Source organism: Lonchura striata, unplaced genomic scaffold (genome assembly GCF_046129695.1).
Source record: "Lonchura striata isolate bLonStr1 unplaced genomic scaffold, bLonStr1.mat Scaffold_91, whole genome shotgun sequence".
In the NCBI taxonomy this organism is placed as follows: Eukaryota; Metazoa; Chordata; class Aves; order Passeriformes; family Estrildidae; genus Lonchura; species Lonchura striata.
Genome location: NW_027461190.1, coordinates 274,511 through 292,824, shown reverse-complemented (window position 1 = coordinate 292,824; position 18,314 = coordinate 274,511). Strand labels below are relative to the sequence as shown.

At 54.8% G+C, this 18,314-nt stretch overlaps 1 protein-coding gene across 1 annotated transcript in view; it reads left to right on the top strand.

Moving 5' to 3' along the window:
• Nucleotides 1–18,314, top strand: part of LOC144248803 (uncharacterized) — a 538,816-nt gene that overhangs the window by 405,775 nt on the left and 114,727 nt on the right.

The window sequence follows — 18,314 nt, the reverse complement described above, 5'->3', positions numbered from 1 at the left end:
AGGACCCCGCAGCTGGGGCAGCGCCGCACGGCCTCCAGCACCTGGAGGAGCAGCCCCTGCGCCTCCTCCTCCGGCAGGAACCCCCGCTCCGCCAGGAAACCCGACAGGTCCTGGCACCGCTCCGGATGCTCCAGCACCAGCACAAAGCTGTCGGGGAGCTGAAGCTACTCCAGGAGCTGAATGACACTAGCACAGCCAGAGGAGACCTTGTCCAGCAGCGCGATCTCCAGGGCTGCGCTGGTGCCGTGGGGCTGCGGGAGGAGCACGATACCGTCAGTGGGGCTGATGCCGTGCCGGGGGTCGGGAACCCCTCGGCCAGCCCGGGATGCTCTGCGCCCTGCGCTGGCCCCACGCCCGCTCTCCCTCCAGGCGTCCTGGCAGCTCCCACCCTGCCGGGCCCCGGCTCAGCCCCGCCCGGCACGGCCCGGCTTCTGCCGCTGGCCCCGCTCGCTCACCAGCTCGCCCCAGTGCCAGATGCTTTCGCTGCTTTCGCTGCTTTCGCTGCTTTCGCTGCTTTCGCTGCTTTCGCTGCTGCTGCTGCCGCTGCAGCTTAAGCTCGATGTCCCTGTGTCCCCGTGTCCGTGTGTCCATGTCCATGTGTCCCCGTGTCCGTGTGTCCCCGTGTCCGTGTGTCCATGTCCATGTGTCCCCATGTCCGTGTGTCCCCGTGTCCGTGTGTCCCCGTGTCTGTGTTTCCCCGTGTCCGTGTGTCCCTGTATCCATCTGTCCCGTGTCCGTGTGTCCCCGTGTCTGTGTGTCCGCTGCCCGCTCGCCCCCGTGCCCAGCCCCGCGCTCCCCGGGGCAGCCCCTGAGCCTGTCCAAACACGGGAACTTTGCCGTGTCCAGCCCAGACCCAGAGCCTGGAGTCCTGCCCAGGGGCACAGGAATCCCCTCGGTCACGGCGGTGCATTGTCCCTGCTGAGGGTCAAACACTCTTGGAGCACATTCCCTGAATGCTGAATTTGTACCTGACCCAAGCACTGCACTTAGACCCCAGCACTGATATCCAAAAAAAAAAAAAAAACACAACCTCAAAACTTGTCTAAAACTTGCCACGTTGTGGATTATAAAAGTGAGATCCATTTGTAATTAGTGGGAAGGAGAAGTAGTGAAAGATAGAAAAGGGTAGCATAAAAATAAACAGAGAAAAACATCTTGGATTTTTTCTTTCCATTTTCATTTCATTTCTTAAAAGCTGTTTCAGTTTTCCTAGAATATTCTACACAGTCCTGTTTGCTGTTTCCAAGAACCTTGGCTGGAAAACGAGGAAGGTTTGAGCAGCTTCTGTCACAAGATGTGCCACCAGCTGCAGCTTCTCTTGCCTTTCCACACCGTGTGTGCAGCTCAACTCTTGCAGAAAAGCGGGACAAATAGTTGAAAAATTTTACAATTTGTTCTTTCTTTTCCTTGTGGGCTGGGCAGTTGGGCCATTGGTGAGATTTTCACTGTTATTGTTCTACCCTAAGAAAACATGATGGGCTACCAGGAATTGTCAGGGAATGCAAGCCTGACTGAATGCAGAGAAAGAATCTCCAGAGTCTGCAGCCAGAAATGGAGAGCTGTGTGATAATCATTCCAACATCCCCATGGACAGCTTGAAAGTGATGTAGAAGATGAAAATGGACTGACAGAGGGAGTTTGTTTCTGTGTTCATTTTAGAAGCTTCCACATCTCATGCACTGATATATATCAAGACTTCAATCAGTTCATGAAAAGCACCAGAACAATCTGGACCTTTCAGGAGATGACTGTAGGTATCTGAAAAGGAGAAATGCAGGCAATGACTTGGTGAGCTTTGTCTGGAAGAAGGGTCACTTTTCCCAAATAATTTCTAATCCATCTCCTCTGCATTTGTCTTTCAGAAAAAGGCCATTTTCATCCCAGATTCCCCATGAAATGGGAACCCTGAGCTTGTGGAAGTGCCTGAAAGATGCCCTGTTCCTCTGCAGGGACACTCGGGCTGAGACAGGAGCCAGAGCCCTCTCTGGGGAAGCCTCCTCTGACCTGGAATTTGTGCCGTGCTGGGAGAGGAGGAGGAGGGGAGAAGGCTGGCGCTGTGTGGCAGGAGCAGGAGGTTTGGGCCGCAGGACATTCCGTCTGCGCCGCTGCCCCGCAATGGGCAGGAACACTGTGGGGAAGGCTGGGGGACACTGGAGCGGGATATGGATGGAACTGGGGGGAACTGGGAGGGCCTGGGAATGAACTCAGGTGTATTGGGAGGGACTGGGCTGTACTGGGAGGGACTGGAGGGGTACTGGGGCTGTACTGGGCTGTACTGGGGATAAACTGGGCTGTGCTGGGAGGGACTGGAGGGGTTGAATGGCTGTTCCCACCCGCACTGCCTCCCATTGGCCGAGGCTCCCGCCTATCACGATTCCAACCAATCAGCGCGTGGGATCACGGCTTTGGGGGCGGGGCCTAAGGCCTGCGCCATCTTTTCTTTTGCCTACAACTCCCGTCATGCTCTGCGGCCCCATAGAGCCCCATTAAAGCCGGGACTACAACGCCCGTCATGCCCCGCGCTCCACAGAACCCCGGTACCGCCCCCATCTCTCCCATCAGTGTCCCCCAGACCCTCCGGGACCCCCAAGTGCCCTCAGCGCCCATTCGGGACCCCCAAAATTTTACTGGCAAAGTACAAAAGAACAAGGAACTTTGGAAAAGTATTTAATACAAATCCAATCCAACTTAAATCACTTGTCACAGCTGTAACTTCATTCCCTCAGCCCATTTAACCTGGAAACCCCTAAACACTGCAGTTGTTCAGGTGCCCAAAACTGTTCCATATAAAGAGCATTAGAAGGAGAGGAAAGAGAGAGAGGCAGGAAGACAGAAGCTCCACAGAACGACACACATGTGGCTCCCAGCTCCTGGGGCTCCAGTGTGGGTGAGACACAAACCCCAGGAGAAGGCAGAGTCCATACCAGGGGCTGACCTTGTGCTCCTTGGTTTTAAGCCCCTGGGCCTTCGTGGGCCTCCCCCCAGCTGGGACTTCTGATATCTCAGGTGTTCAGAGCTGGGTGAGCGCTGTCCCATCTGTGTGACTGATTGACAGCTCAGCCCAAGGTGTCTGGGGACATTGATCTCATCCAGCCTCTGACAGCGACCACGGTGACACTGGGGAACCTCATGGAGCCTCATGGAGCCATGGGTCAGTTGTGACAAGGCAGGTCCAAGGACACCCTGGTGACACTGGGGAACCTCATCGAGCCATGGATCAGTTGTGACACTGTGGGGACCTCGTGGAATCAGAGGGGACCATTGGGAAGCTCCCATGGATCCAAGGGCCCAGGGTGACACTGTGGAGCCCAGAGTGTCATGGAGGAGCCATTTTGACACTGTGTGTCCCCATGGAAGCAAGGGAACATGGGACAGGCTGATGCCTTAAGTTTTAGCTTCCATATTTTCCCAATTCTGTGCTGTATCAGTCTGTAACTCTGAACTTCATACAGAGTGTCAGCAAGTTCTCTTACAGTGTAGTCAGACAAAACAATCCTTTTCCTGCCCGAGAACCATAGACACCGCTGCAGCTTCGGGCCCAAAAATTGAAAACACCAGCGAATTGAGGAGAGCAGACTGGGAGGGTGGGGCTGCATAACCTGAAGGTATAATTGGACAATTAACCCCAATATGGAAATGAACCAAATCTTACAAAAGTATGTAAACACGTGACCTGGCGTCCATCCTGGGTGTACCCTCAGCCAGGCCCTTGTACTGCCCAGGTGAATCCTTTGAAGGCCTTTTTAATAAATCCCCACTTTACTCCTGTAACACTGTCCAGCCTCTGCTCTAGGTGGCTTCTCAAGGCATCAAGGCCTGGCTGGCTGGGCCACCTGGGGGCCACCTGACAGGTCCAGCTGACCTTGGCATGTCCAGGGCTGCTGCTCATCTGCCCCTGGAGCACTGTGGCTCGGTGCTCTCCTTCCTTTGGAAAGAACTGTCCTTCTCTTCCAGGTGCCCATGGCCAAAATTTGGATTCCTCTTCTTAGTTTGCTTCTATGCAAAGATTGTTCCCAGATGAAACCTGCCAGGACAGACAGACCTGGCTGGCTTGGGCACCCAGGGGCCACCTCTCATCTTCCTGTGAAACACTGGGACCCTGTGCTTTTCTTTCTTATGGGAAAAAAGCACCTTTCACATCCAGGCACCCATGGCCAAAGTTGGGAATCCGCCTCCAGGATTCCCTATATCCAGGGATTTCTCCCAGGTGAAAGCTTCCAGGAGAGACAAGTCTGGCTGGCCTTGGTCTCCAAAGAGCTGATTTTTATCTGCCTTTGAAACACTGGGGCTTTGTGCCTTCCTTTATGATGAAAAGAACTCTTCTTCCTGCCCAGGTGCTCATGGCCAGAACTGAGATTCCACCTTCAAAATTCTGAATATCCAAGGATTTCCCCCAGATGAAAGGTGCCAGAGAGACAGGTCTGGCTCTCTTGGCCTATGGTGACCACCTCTCATCTCCTTCCAAAACACCTGGGCTCCACGCTTCTCTTTCCTATGGGAAAAACCATCCATCTCGACCAGATGCCCATGGCCAAAGTTTGGAATCCTCCTCCAGAATTCCCTAGGTCCAAGGATTTCTCAGTGACAAAAGCTGCCAGGACAAACAGGTCTGGCTGGCCTGGCCTCCCAGGAGCCTTCTCTCTCTGCTTCTGCCCCTGCAACAGTGGGGCTCGGTGCTTTCCTTCCTATGGAAAAGAACCGTCCTTCTTAACAATGCAGAAATGGCTGAAACTGGGGTTCCACCTCCCAAATTCCCTATATCCAAGGGTTGCTTTCAGACAAAAAAATACCAGAACAGAGAGGTCTGGCTGCCCTTGGCCTCTGATGGTCACCTTTCATCTGCCCCTGAAACACCGGTGTTCTGTGCTTGTCTTCCTATGGAAAAGAACTGTCCTTCTCCTCCAGGCAGCCAGGTCTGAAACTGGCATTCCACCTCTAAAATTCCCTATATCCAAGGACAAAATCTGCCAGCACCATCTGATCTGGCTGCCTTTGGCCTCTGGTGGCTGTGGCTCATCTGCCCCTGCAGCACTGGGGCTGGGTTGTTCCCTTCCTGTGCGGAGCATGGTGGCATGATGAGGACCTGGAGGAACCATGGAGTGCATTGTGAAACTTTGGGGCCACGGTGACACCGTGGGGCTCCATGGAACCCAGAGACCACCATGAATCTGTGGGGCCTTGTGGAACCATGGAGACCATTCCGACCCTTCAGGGCCTGGTGTCACCAAGGGGGCATTGTGACACCTCAGGGCCTTCTGGAAACAAGGGACCAGGCTCCATGGAATGAGGGGAACAGGGAACAGGTCTGGCAGGCTTGGCCTCCCAGGGACCACCTGACAGATCTGGCTGATCTTGGAATGTCAAGGGCTGCTTCTAATCTGCCCATGAACCACTGGGGCTCTGTGCTTTCCTTGCTATGGAAAAGAACTGTCCCTCTTTTCAGACACCCATGGACAAAATTGGTATTTCCCCTAAAAAATTTCCTGTATGCAAGGGTATCTGCCAGAAAAAAACCTGCCAGCTCTGGCTGGCCTTGGCCTCTGATGGTCACATCTCAGTTGCCTCAGAAGCACTGGGGCTCTGTGCCTTCCTTCCTGCAGAAAAGAACTGACCCTCTTGTGCAGGGGCCATGGCAGGAACTGGAATGTGGCCGCCAAAATTCCATCTATCCTAGGATTGCTCCCAGACAAAAGCTGCCAGGACAGACAGTTCTGCCTGGCCTTGGCCTCTGGTGATATGAGCAGAAGGTTTTCCTTTGCAAACACCTTGGAGAGGGCCGAGAGATCTCCCGAGCTGGGTTTTGCAGGCCTCAGGAACATAACCCATGTATGGAGGCTGATGTGCCTGGGCTCAGCTGTGAAGAGACTGAGGACAGATCAGGAGTGGCCTGGCAGGGCTTCAAGGGTGGATGTGGAAATGGTGGAGCTTTTCTCCATAGTGGGAATCAGGCAGGGAGAGAAATTATTCCACATATGCAGCTGGGGAAATCCAGACTGGACACAGGAGGAGAAAGGAATTTCCCTCCCAGGGCAGGGCTGTGGTGCAACACATCCCCAGCAGAAGCCTGGAGCAGCCCAAGGCTTTGTGTGGCCAGGCAGGGGCAGCAGGAGGCAGAGCTGCCAGCAAAGGAAGGGCCAGCGAGGTGGGGCAGCCGGGGGTGACGACAGCCTGCAGGGACAGAGGCGCAGGGCAGGGACACCGTGGGACAGCCTGGGCTGCAGAGGGCTCAGGGATGTGCAGCAGCTGCAAGGCCCTGACAGAGCCAACCTGTGCAGCCCTTTGGCCATGGCTGCTGGCCCTGGGCCTGAGGCCACCAGGGGACAAGTGACTCTTGCAGCCCTGGGGCCTCAGTGCCTCCTTGTCCCTGCTCAGCAGCCTGGCAGGGGCCGCCCCATGGTCCTGCCCTTGGCACTTCACATCCCCACGTGCCAGTGCCCATCCCGGGAAGAGCCCTGAGCAATGAGGGAGGGACAGGATCTGCCTTGCCAGGGGCTGGGGCTCAGGCCTGGGCCCTTTGAATTCCTGAAACACATCCAGGTTTGCTCAGCACCAGAGGCACCTTTCCCTTGCTTGTCCCCAGCTGTCATCAGTGCCTCCAGTGTTCTGCTCTGACTGGAACCTGGGGACACTTTCTCAGTGTCCCTAAAAGGGATCTCTTTAAAGTACAAGAAACTTCAATGTTTCAATGTAACTGAGATCTTGAGAGGTTTGTGACATCACCGAAGGGGATGTGACATCACAGAGCTGGCTGTGACATCACAGAACAGACTGTGACTTCATAGGGTGACTTTGTGACACCACAGTCTTCTGTGACATCACAGCACTGCTGTATGGCATCACAGGGTGACATCATAGAATTGGCTGTGACATCACAAGGGCTGTGTGACATCACTGGGGCTGTGTGACATCACAAAGGCTGTGTGACATCACAAGGGCTGTCTGAGGTCACTGGGGAGGTCACTCTGCCCCATTGCCCTCCCAGTTCCCCCAGAGAAGTCCAACGCTGCTCGTGCACAGCGGGGTCCCCTGTCCCCCCGGGTCCCCCCGCCCCCGGCGCCATAGCCTCCCCCAGAGGATGTTCCACGAGATCGACCCCAGAGCCTGACACGGGGACGGGGGCTGGAGCCATGGGGGGTGGGACAGGGAGACAGGGACCCCCCGGCAGCATCCCCGTGTGCCCCAGGGCCAGAGCCTGGGCCAGGGCTCCTTCACCCTGTGACTAACGAGGGCTTGAGAGCGCTGGAAAAATCCCCAGCAAGGGAGCAGCAAAAACCAGATTTAATATTAAGCAACAGCACCACAAAGTTCCTTGGCAAGAGTCACTCTGATCCTGACTGCACACTTCAGGCACAGCAAGGAAAAAAACAACAACAAAACCAAACAAAATCCAGACAATCAAAGCAGAAATTAAACACAAATTGTCCCTGTGTGAGTGTGACACAAGGACAGTGATGTCAAGGATAAAAGGAATATGGCCCAAAAGCTGAACACCTCAAACTTAACAGGACTTAACCTTAACTTCTACTTTAAATTTCACAATTAAGCAAAAGAAATGACCTTAACAGTATTTAATGTAACTTATAACCTATGACTTTGCATTTTAACAGAGGAATAAGATTTAACAATATTCAACTTAGCTTATAACTTCTATTAAGTGTAACAACTTAGCAAAAGAACAACTCTTAGCAGCATTTCACTTAGGTTATTCCTCATGACTTAACCTCACTTACAGGCCTGACTGGCTCAGTTATCCAAGGCACTCAGAGCCCTCAGGGAGCAGCATTTCTGCCATATTTGCCCAGCAGAGGCACTCCTGTGTGCACACAGACACAGAGAGTCAGTGCAAGGCACCTGTGAGAAATTCCCCTGAGCAAAGGGAAATGCTCCCTCTGGATGATTTGGCATCTCCCCAGCAAAGAAGGGTTGAGCCTGGAGGAGTGGGGGGATCGGCCCAGGCTCCCTCGTTGTTGGGGATCCCCGAGTGCAGCAAACGGGAGAGTTCCCGGCTCGGAGAGGCCCCACTCAGAGGGAGTCGCTGGCCCAGGAGAGCTCCAAGGGCTCCTTTTGGAGCGCTGTTTGTAGGGAACCAAGAGAGGGGCTGCAGTCCCAGCCATGTTTCACCCTGGCCGCACTTGGCATCAGCAGCTTTCTTTGGCAGGGTGAGAACAGGGATGTTGTGCCACTGAGGGAACACAAACAGTTCCCAGGGCTGCTCCTAAAGCAGCCAGGAGCTGGCTGGGCAGCAGCAGTGCTGGAGCAGAGCGTGTTTGTGCTGAGCTCCAGAGGAGCTGAGCCCAGGGGCTGCTGGCCAAGGCCAAGGCCAGTGAGCATTTCTCAGCTGGCAGGGCAGCCTGAGAAGGGGAGGGGGGAATGCACCAGCACAGGAACCATGGAACCAAGGGACCATTGTGACACTGTGGGGCCTGTGAGACCAAGGGACCATTGTGACACTGTGGGGCACCATGGAACCAAGGGGCCATTGTGACACTCTAGGGAATGTCGGGATCATTGTGACACTGAGAGGCCCCATCAAACCAAGGGTCCATTGTGACACCACTGGGCCTCATGGAACTGTGGAGATTATTATGACACTTTGGGGTATCATGGAACCAAGGGGCCATTGTGACATGGTGAGACCCCAGGGAGCCAAAGGTCCATTGTGACACTGGAAGGCCTCATGGAGTCATGGAGACACCATTAAGAGACTTCACAGCCTCATGGAACCAAGGGGCCGTTGTGACACTGTGGAGCACCATGGAACCAAGGAGACCATTGTGACACTGAGGCAACTCATGGGATCATGGAGACCATTGGGACACTATGAGGCCCCATGGAATAAGCAAAGCATTGTGACACTGTGATGCCTCATGGCACCAGTGAGACCATTGTGACCCTGGAGGTCCCCACAGAACCAAGAGGACCATTGTGACACTGTGCGGCCTCGTGAAACCAAGAGGCCTTTGTGGCACTGCAGGGCTGCAGGGAACCAAAGGTCCAGTGTGGCACAGCAGGACCTCGTGTCATCAGTGTTCCATTGTGACCCTGTGGAGCCAAAGGAGACCATTGTGACATTGCAAACCCCCAGGGTCCAAAGGTCCATTGTGACATTGTGGCCTCATGGAACAGAGGAGTCACGTGACATTGTGGGGCCTCAAGGAACCATGGAGACCATTGTGACACTTGAGGGTCCCATGGAACCAAGGGAACACGGAACAGATCTAGCTGGTTTGGCCTCCAGGGGCTGCCTAAAAGGTGATCTTGGCATTTTGAAGGTCTCTTCTCATCTGCTATTGAAGCACTGGGGCTCGGGGCTTTCCTTCCAATGGAGAAGAACTGCCCTTCTCCTCCAGGCATCCATGGCCAGAATTCAGATTTCATCTCTATTTTCTTATATCCAGGGATTGTTACTATGGGAATATTGCCAGGAAAAAACAGGCTGGCAGTCATTTCATAAGGGTCACTGCTTACCTGTCCACGAAAGACTGGGGAAGGCTCCATGCTTTCCCTCCTATGGGGAAGAACTGTCCTGCTTCTCCAGGCGCCCATGGGCAAAATTTGGATTCTGTCTCCAAAATTCCCTATATCCAAAGGCTGCCCCCAGACAAAATCTGCTATTGCTGCCAAGTCTGGCTGGCCTTAGCCTAATGAGGCTCTCACCTGACTTCCTATGCACTGGGGCTCTATGCTTTCCTTCCTATGGAAAAGAACAGTCCCTCTCCTGCAGGTGGTCATGGCCAGAATTGGAATTTCACCTCCAAGTGCAGATTGTGACAGACTGGAGGAGATTGTTGGCTGGAAAAATTTCATGTGTGAGGGAGGAAAGGGCAGGTCCACCCTTGCCCTGCCCTGGAACCCCAATCCTCCCAGAGCCTCTATCCCAGCCCAGCAGTGTCTGCCAGTCCCTGGCACAGCACAGGCAATGCTGCACAGCCACCTCTGGAGCCCCAGCCCAGCTCCTGAGTGACCAAATGACCCCAAGTCCCACCTGGGGGAAGGCCCAGGAACACCAAGGGGTATTTAAGGCTGACCACAAGGCAAGCACATGTCTTCACCCTACCTCCTTTTGGAATTTCCATCTGAACATTGCTGGAATCCAGGAGTTGGTAGCTGTGTGTGTGCTTCTCTGTATCTTTTTTGTCTTTCTCTGTCTATCTTGTTCTATTTCAGTCCTCTTGCAGATGTAGATTAACTTAGAATTGAACAGGCTTAGAGATTGTGAAGTTGAAAGAGCCAAGTTAATGCATTGAAAACTATCTTTTGTACACTGAATATAATTTTAAAACTTTTGCCAAAGTTTCTCTGATTTCCTAAAGTTGCCAGTAAAGGCTGCTTTGGTGTTTGTTTTGAGCTCCTGAGAAAATCTTGATAGTATTGCTCCAGTGCATCCAACTCAGAGGACACAAATTATTGTCACTCCATTTAAATGTCTCCTCGAGAGAGTTTTTTAGTGGATGGGGGTCAGGGCTTGTGTGTCCTGCTTGGCACAGCCCAGGCAGGGCTTTCACAGCCCCATCCCACACTCCATGTCCCAGCTGGAGCCGCTGGTGCCTCTGAGTTCTGCTGCCCCAGCCCCAGGGACGCTCTCCTTGTCTGCCCATTCCCCCAGGGTCTCTGGGCAGGGATGGCCTCAGTGGGGGCTGCTGACATCCTCAGCAACTTGGAGGCTGCTGCTGAATTTTACTGCTCCAGAGGCTTCTTCAGCCTTCAGCTCTTCAGTTCAGGAATTCAGTGCCCCAGGGCACATTAACATTCAGAACACCTTAACAAGACAAGCCTCTGGGAATAATTTGATTTAAGCTTTCAAATCCTTTGTGGTTGGTTAGGCAGATTCCATTAGTGTAGTTGAAATAAATGACTTTTATTTACACAGGGAGTGAGAAACCATTTTTTAGGTCCCATTTTGATTTTTTAGTTAATACATTGTTATATGCAATCTCTAGCTGACACTGAATCCAAGTACCTCCTCATGCAGTTTGAATAGATACGAAAATCAAGACACTTTATGGCTGACAATCCATAAGACTGTCCCTACCCCCACCCCACCATTTCCCCCATCCCAGCCCTGGCACTCAGAGCAGCCTTGTGCAAATCTGAGCTCCCTCCAGCCCAGGCTGCACCTGCAGGTTTCAGCTCCTGGGCTCCAACTCCCACCTGCTTTCTTTGGAGAAGAAGCTGCCCCAGACACAGAGAGATGTTCATTTCTTGCCAGCCAACAAAGCCAAGGGAAGGCACAACTCCATCCAATGCAAAAGTCATTCCTCTGCTGGCTATTAAATCCACTGTGCACAGCAGACAGTCTCAGAGCAATGGAAAACACCTTCTGTGCCCAGCACAGATCCCAAGGTCCCCCCAAACCCTCCCTGCCCCAATTCTTCCCAGATTTGCTCTTTGCACACACGAGTCACAGGCTGAAGTCAGGAGCTCCCTCCATGGCCAGAGGGAGGAAAAGAGGGAAAGTGGATGAAGAGCTCTCCTGTGCAGAGTCAAGGTCCAAGTGCAACCCCTGCAGTGGGAACCACAACTCATCAGGTTTGTGTCCTTTGGGCTCAGGGATGGTGACACTCAGAGGCACAGAAAGGTTTCTTGCCAACAAACAGGAGTTGAACATTGGAACAGTTTAATAACCATCACAGCTCCTCCCTCAGCTCTCTGTGATATCCCAGCTGCATCTGACATGTCCCCCACACCAAAGTGATTTCTGTAGATAAACAGTTTTATACAAAGACATAAGAAAAGGCAATTATGTGATAGATAGAAATCTAAGTAAGTGGTTGACTAATGTGAAATTTATTTCAACTTCAGAAAGATTGGGCAACTCCCTAAATCTCAAATCATGAAACCAGTCAGTTGAGAGGCTCTTGAATGACCAGAGAGCACCTAGAGGAGGAAATTTGGGAGCAAAAGGAAGAACATAGATCCAGCTGGTCAAGTGAAGAGATGTTGTTAGACATGGCAATTTCAACAGGAGAGCTGGAAACCCCTGAAGGAAGAGGGAGATGATGTAATAAACAGAATATTAGGGACACAAGAAGATGGAAGATCAGTATTTCTTGTCCTTTTCTCATCAGTACCCTCCCAGGAAATCCGTGTTCCTGGAGAGAAAACTTTTGTGTTTCTTAAATGACACAGATAATAAAACTGTCCTTCTATAAAGTGAAATGTACGAGTAATAACACCTGTGCTCCTTTCCAGGCAGACATCAGCTGTGTGCCCATGAACAGGCAGTGACACTTGCGCCCAGCTGCTGCGCTCTCGCCCCGGTTCCCTTTTCCTCCGCCCCGGCTAGCTCTCAGTCTGGGGCGAGAGTGGGCGATGGAGGCACCCTCCGCCGCTCCCAGCTGGGGTTTGGAGAGTGCCTTTGTGGGTTCCGGGCAGCGCTAGCACGCCTCGCGGTGGTAAATGAAGAGCGGATCCTGCTGGGGGCTAAGTCCAGTTTATTGTAGCCCAACGGGGCCAAATGTCCTAGAACGGTGCCAGCCAACAGGAACAAGCACAAGGTGCTTGCACTGGCTTATAAACTGGAAGGGAGGGGTATCCAACGACCAATGGGGATAGGGATAGGGGGTGGCTCCGGGATGGGGGGATATGGTGGGGTCCAATGGGGGAAGGATATGGGGGGAGCCCCAGGTCCTCGCCCAATCACCCGGTGCCCTGAGTAGAAGCTTCTGGATGGATGGGAAGGGGCACCGAGTGATAGACAAGGCACCCGGGGGGGGGGTAAAATGCCTCTTTCAGGGTGATGGATAGATACTGGGAAGGCGGGAAGGGAGGACAAGGCGGGAAAACTGGGGATAAACCAAGTTGCACACGGAAGGAATAAACCAATACATAATACAGGGATAATAAAACATACAAATAATGCAACTCCACATCTCCTCCTTTTTTTGTTTAAAAAGAAAGGGGAAATGGGCAAAAACGCAACTCCACACCCTGAGGTGCCGAGTTGGGATTGGATCTCTCAGAGAGGAGCTGAGGGAGAGCAGAGCACCTTGCAAGCTGCAGGTCCCTGCCAGCCCCGCAGGGCTCCTGTGCCATCAACATCTGGTCTGCTCCAGTCTGGAACAGGGCCCAGCACGGTGCCGGGACCATCAGAGAGCTGAGGTGTGTGCTGGAATTCCATGCCCTCCCCATGGCACAGCAGCCCTGCATTTCCCTGCTCCAGCCTTGGTCTCCAGCACAGCCATGGAGGCTCTTTGGGCTCCTGAGTGTTCCTGCAGCCCCCAAGGGCAGCTGAGCTCTGCCTTGGGCATAGGCAGCCCTGGCCAGCGCAGGCCATGCTCAGCAATTCCTTGTCTGTGCCCAGACTTGCTGCCAGCCCCGGCAGCGGCTGCGTGGCCCCTCGGTGGCCCTGTGCTGGCCCAGCCATGGTGCCACAGCCCCTGTGCAGCCCAGCCCAGGACAGGAGCACTGCGGCTGGGAACGGCCCCTGTGCCGTGGGGCCCTGGGCAGCCCTGGGGCTCTGTGCCCCATGGCCTCCCTGCTGGGCAGCCTCTGCCAGCTCCTGCTGAGCCCGTGGCACCTGTGGGGCTGCACAGACAGCCCTGCCCGGGCTCTGCCGGCCTCTGGGCCAGCAGAGAGGCGGCCAGGGCTGGCCATGGCCGGGAACAGGCCCTGAGCCCCGCAGGAGGATGGAGCTGGGCCACAGCCAAACTCAGCCCAGGGCAGAGCTGGGCTCAGCAGCCAGGGCTGCCCAGGGCTGGCACAGACACAGGCTGGCGCTGACAAATGTCCTGGGCCCCTCCCTGCTCTGTGCATGCCCCAAGGGCACAGAGCAGCCTCCTCTCTGGGGCTCTTGCCTGTTTTCAATGCCTGCCCAGGCGCTGGCCCTGCCCCACGAGGCCTGGGCTGAGTCCTGCCCCTGCCCGCTCAGCCAGGCTGCGATGGACACTGATGGTTTCTGTGCCAGGCTCTCCCAGCCCAGCCCAGCTCCCTGCCAGCTCTGCCAGCTGCCCTGAGCTCTGGGCAGCACCAAGGGCCTCTCCCCAGCACAGCCCAGCCGGCTCTGGCCCCACAGCTCTGCTCAGCCCAGGCTGCTCTGGGCACTGCCCCACGGCCTCAGCCCCTGCCAAGGGCACAGCAGCAGCTGCAGCTCAGCCAGGACTCAGCCCCACCATGGGGGAAGGGGCTTGGCCAAGGCCAAAGGAGCTCCCTGGCTGCCCTGCTCCCCTCTGCCTGAGGTGCTGAGAGCTCTGCAGCCCCTCCTGCCATCCCATCTGCCCAGGCCAGCACAAGAGCCCCGGCCCTGGGGCCCTCCAGAGCTGCTCCTGCTCCAGGCCCAGGGCCCATCCCAGAGCTGGGGCAGCCACAAAGCTGTGCCCATTTCTGCTCATTGCTGCTCTGATGGGGGTGCATCCTCAGCCACTTGGAGGTTCCTGATGAATTTTCCTACTATGGAGGCCTCTTCTTTCTTGAGCTCTTCCGTTCAGGAATTCACTAAAAAAATTTCAAAACCATTTGTTCAAAACACACAAAGAAGATAAACTGCTGAGAATATCTTATATTTTCATTTCTTCTGTGGTTATATAGACAGATTTTGGAAGTGTCTTCAAAGTGAATATACTATATTAAAGACAATGCAGAGAGGACTGTTTTGTCCTGTTTTCTTTTCCTGTTTATAGATTGATATCAGCAATGTCCAATTGATATTGATCCCCAGCACCTTCTAATGCAGTCTGAACACATATGAAAATCAAGACTTTTCATGGCTGACAATCAATATTTTGTCCCCACCCCCTCCTCACCATTTCCCTCATCCAACCCCTGGCACTTCTATAGATCAGTAATGATGTGGCCAGCAGGATCAGGGCAGTGATTCTTCCCCTGTGCTCAGCACTGGTTGTGCAGCACCTTGAGTGGTGTGTCCAGTTTGGCCCCCTGATTTAGGAGGAACATGGAGGGCTGGAGTGTGTCCAGAGAAGTTCAACAAGGCTGGTGAGGGATCTGGAGCACAAATCCTGTGAGGAGTGGCTGAGGGAGTTTGGATTGTTTATCCTGGAGAAGAGGAGGCTCAGGGGAGACCTCATCACTCTCTGCAACTCCCTGACAGGAGGGTGCATCCAGGTGCGGGTCAGGCTCTTTTCCCAGGGAGCAGTGACAGGTCAGAGGACACAGCCTTCAGCTGTACCAGGGGATGTTTCGGCTGGACATCAGGAAATATTCTTCACACAAAGGGTGACTGGGCATTGGAATGAACTGCCCAGCGAGGTGGGTGAGTCACTGTCCCTAGAAGTGTTTAAGCAAAGACTGGATGTGGCACTCAGTGCCATGGTCTGGGTGACAAGGTGGTGTTGGGTCCCAGGTTGGACTTGATGCTCTCCAAGGCCTTTTCCAGACTGGTTGATTCTCTGGTGATTGTGACACTGCAGGGCCCTGGGGAAGCAAGGGGCCATTGTGACACTGCAGGGCCTGGTGGCACTAAGAGGACCATGGTGACACTGTGTACGACATGGCACCACAGAGCCACAGGGACACTGTGACACTGTGGGGCTGAATGGAAGCAAGGAGTGCATTGTGACAGTCTGGGTCCTGGTGGGACCAGAGAGGCCATCGTGACCCTGAAGGGCCTTGTGGAATCAAGAGGCCATTGTGCCACTGTGGAACCAAGGAGACCCTTGGGAGAGCCTGGGGATAATGGAATCAAGGGGCCATTGCTCCATTGCAAGGACTCTGGGAACTGAGGGAACAGTTGTGATGCTGTGGTGTCCCATGAAACCAAGGGTCCTGGGTGACACTGCAGGATCTTGTGTCACCAGGACTCAATTGTGACACTGTAGCACCAAGGAATTCCTTGAGGCACTCTGAGGCCTCATGGAACCAAGAGGCCACTGTGACCCTGCAGGGCCTTGTGGAACCATGCAGAGCTTTGTGACAGAGCAGGACCTCATGTCATCATGGGACCGTGGTGACATTGCTGGGCCCCATGGAACTGAGTGCTGCCCCTCAGGAACTCATGGAATGCAGGAAACATGTTTGACACCGTGGTGACCCTTGGGACCAAGAGGCCATTGTGACACTGAGGGACCAAGGAGAGCATTGCTGCCCTGCCAGACCTCATGGAACCAAGGATCCACTGTGACACTGCAGGGCCTTGGGGACCACAATGACATTGTGACACTGCAGGGCCCAAGGATCCAAGGGACTTTGTGACACCAAGGGGTCCCATGGAACCAAAGGGACATTGTGACACTGGGAGGCCTCATGGAATCACGGAGACCATTGGGACACTCTGGGGACTCATGGAACTCTGGTGACACCAAGTTGTCTGGGAGTGTTGGTCTGCTGGAAGGTGGGAGGGCTCTGCAGAGGAACCTGCACAGGCTGGATCCAGGCCCCAAATCCAACAAGGTGAGGTTTAACAAGTCCAAGTGCCGGGTCCTGCGCTTTGGCCACAACAACCCCTGCAGTGCTTCAGGCTGGGGACAGAGGGGCTGGACAGCACCCAGGCAGAAAGGGACCTGCAGGGACTGATGGACAGCAGGCTGGACATGAGCCAGCAGTGTGCCCAGGGGGCCAAGAAGGCCACTGGCTCCTGGCCTGGATCAGGAATGGTGTGGCCAGCAGGAGCAGGGCAGTGATTCTTCCCCTGTGCATAGCACTGGTTGGGCAGCACCTCGAGTGCTGTGTCCAGTTCTGGGCCCCAAATTTAGGAAGGACATGGAGGGGCTGGAGCATGTCCAGAGAAGAGCAACAAGCCGGTGATGCATCTGGAATAGAAGTCCTGTGAGGAGAGGCTGATGTTGATCCTGGAGAAGAGGAGGCTCAGGGGAGACAAGACGGTGTCAGGGCACAGCTTGGATGTGATGATCTCCAAGGTCTTTTCCAACCTTGCTGATGCTGGGATTCTCTGAAACCACCCTTGGAGCAGTTGCAGGAGGAGCCCTGGGCCTCCTCTTCAGAAGCTCCAGCAGTCCAGGTCCCTCAGCTTCTCCTCACAGCCCCAAGGCCCATCCTGTCAGTCCTGCAGAGCCTCTGCAGCTCCTCCTCACTGCCCAGAACAGGGAGTCCCACAGCCAGACACAGCAGCCCAGATGTGCCCCCCTGGCCTGGGGTGCCTCTGGAAAGGGAGCAGCACCAGGCACTGCAGGAGCCTGCAGACAATTCCTGCAGCACTTGTGGGATGATCCTGCTCCCCAAGGGATGTTCCCATGGTGCTGAGTCAGGAACTGCAATGGGGAGTGGGGCCAGAGAGGAAAGGGCAAACAGGGATGGGCTGTTTGCAGGGGAGGGAACAGGGGTGGGAAAGAGGAAGAAATTTGTAGCAGGAAGAAGAAAGAAAGCAAAGGTGAAGCCAAGGAAATGCTCAGGGCAGTTTGGGGGTGGCTGCCAGACAGCCCTGGTTCTGAGCAGCAGTGTCTGCAGTGGGACAGGAAACTCCCAGCTGATGGGAACAAACTTTCTGGCTGACTGCAGAGGCCAGGACAAAGCTGAGTGGTTTCCCTGGCATCTCCCAGCCCTTCCTGGCCCCAGGGGCTGATGGCATTTGTGCTGCCTCAGGTTCATGTCCCCACAGCACCAGCATGGGGGTGCTCCCACCTGCTGTGTGCAATGCAAACAGGGGCTGCTGAGCCAGTGCTGCCGTGTCTGTGCCTGCAAGGATGCGGCACCTCTGTGAGCTGGGGGAGAGGCCAGGGCTGCAGAGGGGGAATGTTGTTGGCAGCTCCATGAGGATGCTCTGGGACGCTGCCCTGGGCTGTGCAGCGCACTGGGGATGGATCAGCCCCTGCTCTGCTGCTCCTTCCCGTCTCCCCCAGGGCCCTTGCAGAGCACCAGCTGTGCTGTTTGCCCCCAGCCTGCCCACGGCCAGCCTGGGGCTGCTCACGGGGGTTTTCTGTGCTGAGCATTGGCCTGGCCGTGTTCTTGAGAGAGCCTGGGCAAGGAGCCTGGAGCCCCCAGGCCCTGGCCTGAGGCGTCAGCGCTGCCCCAGCAGTGCCCATGGCCTGTCCCTGCTGCAGCCCCGGCACTGCCACCCCCAGGACTGTGCCCGGCCCCGAGAGCACTCAGGCCCTGCAGCAACACCAGGGCCACCAGGGCAGCGGGGCAGGGCCACGGGAGCAGCACTGGCAGCACCAAGTGCTGCTGCTCCTGGGCACAGCTGCTGTGCCAGCCCTGATCTGCCCCAGCTCTGCACACAGACACTGCTGCTGCAGCTCCAGAGAAGGCAACAAAAGGGCATCTCTGCAGAAAACTGTGCTGGGACATCCTTTAGTTCCTTTAAAAACACTGAGAGCACAGCCCCTCAATGACACAGTCTGTGGCCACAGGGAAGGTGGGGAGAAATAAAATGAGAAATGACACAAATAATGACATTTCTTTGT